Below are 6,000 nucleotides of genomic sequence, written 5' to 3'. Positions count from 1 at the left end.
CTGAGCAATCTGTGTTAAGGATATGTACACCACAATTTAGGCTGAAGTGCAAATGTATAGAAATTACATGAATACTTCTGAGAACTATGTAATTCTCTAAATAAAGTTGAATTCAGGAACCTAACACATAGCATTTACATTGCAACTGCCTTTAGCTGTCTTCTCCTTTCAAACACTAAAGTTTTATAAGTGGATCTGGTGATATTGAAGTAACTTCTCCAACTTTAACAGCACCCTCATAAATTTCGTTGCAGACAGTTGTAAATGGAATGTGCACTCTTTTTGGATGAGTACGTTACTTCATGTTCTCAGCATTCTGTGTTAAGTATATGTACACCACTACTGAGAACCATGGAGAACTCAAAATTAAGTTCAATTCAGGAACCTAGCACACTCATAAAATTGGTTGCAGACTGTTCTAAAACATCAGGAAAGAAAAGTTGAAAGTTTTCCATGAAGTTAGCAGAAAGTACATTTTGAGTAGAGTTGAAAGCTGCATCTTTTTGGCGCAGTACGTTACTTCATGTTCTGAGCAATCTGTGTTAAGTATATGTACACCACAATCCAGGCTGAAGTTGAAATGTATAGAAATTAAATGAAAACTTCTGAGAACTATGTAATACTCTAAATAAAGTTCAATTCAGGAACCTACCACATATCATTTACTTTGCATTTGCAATTAGCTTACGATTGCTTTCAAATACTGCAGTTGTGCAATTGGTGATATTAATTAATGTATCTTCTCCAACTTAAGTAGCACAGTCGGAAAATTGGTTGCAGACTGTTCTAAATCATAAGGGAAGTAAACTGAAAAGTTTTACATGACGTTAGCAGATAGCACATTTTGAGCATAATTGAAAGGTGCACTCTTTTTGGCTGAGTACGTTACTTCATGTTCTGTGCAATCTGTGTTAAGGATATGTACACCACAATTTAGGCTGAAGTGCAAATGTATAGAAATTACATGAATACTTCTGAGAACTATGTAATTCTCTAAATAAAGTTGAATTCAGGAACCTACCACATAGCATTTACATTGCAACTGCCTTTAGCTGTCCTCTCCTTTCAAAAACTAAAGTTCTATAAGTGGATCTGGTGATATTGAAGTAACTTCTCCAACTTTAACAGCACCCTCATAAATTTCGTTGCAGACAGTTGTAAATGGAATGTGCACTCTTTTTGGATGAGTACGTTACTTCATGTTCTGAGCATTCTGTGTTAAGTATATGTACACCACTACTGAGAACCATGGAGAACTCAAAATTAAGTTGAATTCAGGAACCCAGCACACTCATAAAATTGGTTGCAGACTGTTCTAAAACATCAGGAAAGAAAAGTTGAAAGTTTTACATGAAGTTAGCAGAAAGTACATTTTGAGTAGATTTGAAAGCTGCATCTTTTTGGCGGAGTACGTTACTTCATGTTCTGAGCAATCTGTGTTAGGTATATGTACACCACAATCCAGGCTGAAGTTGAAATGTATAGCAATTAAATGAATACCTCTGAGAACTATGTAATACTCTAAATAAGGTTCAATTCAGGAACCTACCACATATCATTTACTTTGCATTTGCCTTTAGCTTAAGATTGCTTTCAAATACTGAAGTTGTGTAATTTGTGATATTTCTTAGTGTATCTACTCCAACCTTAGTAGCACACTCGGAAAACCGGTAGCAGACTGTTCTAAATCATAACGGAAGAAAACTTAAAAGTTTTACATGACGTTAGCAGATAGTACATTTTGAGCATAATTGAAAGGTGCACTCTTTCTGGCTGAGTACGTTATTTCATGTCCTGAGCAATCTGTGTTAAGTATATGTAATCCGCAATTCAGGCTGAAGTGCAAATGTTTAGAAATTACATCAATACTTCTGAGAACTAAGTAATACTCGAAATAAAGTTCAATTCAGGAACATACCACATAGCATTTACTTTGCATTTGCCTTTAGCTTACGATTGCTTTCAAATACTAAAGTTGTGCATTTGGTGATATTACTTAATGTATCTTCTCCAACTTAAGTAGCACAGTCGGAAAATTGGTTGCAGACTGTTCTAAGTCATAAGGGAAGTAAACTGAAAAGTTTTACATGACGTTAGCAGATAGCACATTTTGAGCATAATTGAAAGGTGCACTCTTTTTGGCCGAGTACGTTACTTCATGTTCTGAGCAATCTGTGTTAAGGATATGTACACCACAATTTAGGCTGAAGTGCAAATGTATAGAAATTACATGAATACTTCTGAGAACTATGTAATTCTCTAAATAAAGTTGAATTCAGGAACCTACCACATAGCATTTACATTGTAACTGCCTTTAGCTGTCTTCTCCTTTCAAACACTAAAGTTTTATAAGTGGATCTGGTGATATTGAAGTAACTTCTCCAACTTTAACAGCACCCTCATAAATTTCGTTGCAGACAGTTGTAAATGGAATGTGCACTCTTTTTGGATGAGTACGTTACTTCATGTTCTGAGCATTCTGTGTTAAGTATATGTACACCACTACTGAGAACCATGGAGAACTCAAAATTAAGTTCAATTCAGGAACCCAGCACACTCATAAAATTGGTTGCAGACTGTTCTAAAACATCAGGAAAGAAAAGTTGAAAGTTTTACATGAAGTTAGCAGAAAGTACATTTTGAGTAGATTTGAAAGCTGCATCTTTTTGGCGGAGTACGTTACTTCATGTTCTGAGCAATCTGTGTTAAGTATATGTACACCACAATCCAGGCTGAAGTTGAAATGTATAGAAATTAAATGAAAACTTCTGAGAACTATGTAATACTCTAAATAAAGTTCAATTCAGGAACCTACCACATATCAATTACTTTGCATTTGCAATTAGCTTACGATTACTTTCAAATACTGAAGTTGTGTAATTTGTGATATTACTTAATGTATCTACTCCAACCTTAGTAGCACACTCGGAAAAGCGGTTGCAGACTGTTCTAAATCATAACGGAAGTAAACTGAAAAGTTTTACATGACGTTAGCAGATAGCACATTTTGAGCATAATTGAAAGGTGCACTCTTTTTGGCTGAGTACGTTACTTCATGTTCTGTGCAATCTGTGTTAAGGATATGTACACCACAATTTAGGCTGAAGTGCAAATGTATAGAAATTACATGAATACTTCTGAGAACTATGTAATTCTCTAAATAAAGTTGAATTCAGGAACCTATCACATAGCATTTACATTGCAACTGCCTTTAGCTGTCCTCTCCTTTCAAAAACTAAAGTTCTATAAGTGGATCTGGTGATATTGAAGTAACTTCTCCAACTTTAACAGCACCCTCATAAATTTCGTTGCAGACAGTTGTAAATGGAATGTGCACTCTTTTTGGATGAGTACGTTACTTCATGTTCTGAGCATTCTGTGTTAAGTATATGTACACCACTACTGAGAACCATGGAGAACTCAAAATTAAGTTCAATTCAGGAACCCAGCACACTCATAAAATTGGTTGCAGACTGTTCTAAAACATCAGGAAAGAAAAGTTGAAAGTTTTACATGAAGTTAGCAGAAAGTACATTTTGAGTAGATTTGAAAGCTGCATCTTTTTGGCGGAGTACGTTACTTCATGTTCTGAGCAATCTGTGTTAAGTATATGTACACCACAATCCAGGCTGAAGTTGAAATGTATAGCAATTAAATGAATACCTCTGAGAACTATGTAATACTCTAAATAAGGTTCAATTCAGGAACCTACCACATATCATTTACTTTGCATTTGCCTTTAGCTTAAGATTGCTTTCAAATACTGAAGTTGTGTAATTTGTGATATTTCTTAGTGTATCTACTCCAACCTTAGTAGCACACTCGGAAAACCGGTAGCAGACTGTTCTAAATCATAACGGAAGAAAACTTAAAAGTTTTACATGACGTTAGCAGATAGTACATTTTGAGCATAATTGAAAGGTGCACTCTTTCTGGCTGAGTACGTTATTTCATGTCCTGAGCAATCTGTGTTAAGTATATGTAATCCGCAATTCAGGCTGAAGTGCCAATGTTTAGAAATTACATCAATACTTCTGAGAACTAAGTAATACTCGAAATAAAGTTCAATTCAGGAACATACCACATAGCATTTACTTTGCATTTGCCTTTAGCTTACGATTGCTTTCAAATACTAAGGTTGTGCATTTGGTGATATTACTTAATGTATCTTCTCCAACTTAAGTAGCACAGTCGGAAAATTAGTTGCAGACTGTTCTAAATCATAAGGGAAGTAAACTGAAAAGTTTTACATGACGTTAGCAGATAGCACATTTTGAGCATAATTGAAAGGTGCACTCTTTTTGGCCGAGTTCGTTACTTCATGTTCTGAGCAATCTGTGTTAAGGATATGTACACCACAATTTAGGCTGAAGTGCAAATGTATAGAAATTACATGAATACTTCTGAGAACTATGTAATTCTCTAAATAAAGTTGAATTCAGGAACCTAACACATAGCATTTACATTGCAACTGCCTTTAGCTGTCTTCTCCTTTCAAACACTAAAGTTTTATAAGTGGATCTGGTGATATTGAAGTAACTTCTCCAACTTTAACAGCACCCTCATAAATGTCGTTGCAGACAGTTGTAAATGGAATGTGCACTCTTTTTGGATGAGTACGTTACTTCATGTTCTCAGCATTCTGTGTTAAGTATATGTACACCACTACTGAGAACCATGGAGAACTCAAAATTAAGTTCAATTCAGGAACCTAGCACACTCATAAAATTGGTTGCAGACTGTTCTAAAACATCAGGAAAGAAAAGTTGAAAGTTTTCCATGAAGTTAGCAGAAAGTACATTTTGAGTAGATTTGAAAGCTGCATCTTTTTGGCGGAGTACGTTACTTCATGTTCTGAGCAATCTGTGTTAAGTATATGTACACCACAATCCAGGCTGAAGTTGAAATGTATAGAAATTAAATGAAAACTTCTGAGAACTATGTAATACTCTAAATAAAGTTCAATTCAGGAACCTACCACATATCATTTACTTTGCATTTGCAATTAGCTTACGATTGCTTTCAAATACTGCAGTTGTGCAATTGGTGATATTAATTAATGTATCTTCTCCAACTTAAGTAGCACAGTCGGAAAATTGGTTGCAGACTGTTCTAAATCATAAGGGAAGTAAACTGAAAAGTTTTACATGACGTTAGCAGATAGCACATTTTGAGCATAATTGAAAGGTGCACTCTTTTTGGCTGAGTACGTTACTTCATGTTCTGTGCAATCTGTGTTAAGGATATGTACACCACAATTTAGGCTGAAGTGCAAATGTATAGAAATTACATGAATACTTCTGAGAACTATGTAATTCTCTAAATAAAGTTGAATTCAGGAACCTACCACATAGCATTTACATTGCAACTGCCTTTAGCTGTCCTCTCCTTTCAAAAACTAAAGTTCTATAAGTGGATCTGGTGATATTGAAGTAACTTCTCCAACTTTAACAGCACCCTCATAAATTTCGTTGCAGACAGTTGTAAATGGAATGTGCACTCTTTTTGGATGAGTACGTTACTTCATGTTCTGAGCATTCTGTGTTAAGTATATGTACACCACTACTGAGAACCATGGAGAACTCAAAATTAAGTTCAATTCAGGAACCTAGCACACTCATAAAATTGGTTGCAGACTGTTCTAAAACATCAGGAAAGAAAAGTTGAAAGTTTTCCATGAAGTTAGCAGAAAGTACATTTTGAGTAGATTTGAAAGCTGCATCTTTTTGGCGGAGTACGTTACTTCATGTTGTGAGCAATCTCTGTTAAGTATATGTACACCTCAATCCAGGCTGAAGTTGAAATGTATAGCAATTAAATGAATACCTCTGAGAACTATGTAATACTCTAAATAAGGTTCAATTCAGGAACCTACCACATATCATTTACTTTGCATTTGCCTTTAGCTTAAGATTGCTTTCAAATACTGAAGTTGTGTAATTTGTGATATTTCTTAGTGTATCTACTCCAACCTTAGTAGCACACTCGGAAAACCGGTAG

The sequence above is a fragment of the Hemitrygon akajei genome, chromosome 14, assembly GCF_048418815.1.
Source record: "Hemitrygon akajei chromosome 14, sHemAka1.3, whole genome shotgun sequence".
In the NCBI taxonomy this organism is placed as follows: domain Eukaryota; kingdom Metazoa; phylum Chordata; class Chondrichthyes; order Myliobatiformes; family Dasyatidae; genus Hemitrygon; species Hemitrygon akajei.
This window is presented reverse-complemented; position numbering follows the sequence as displayed.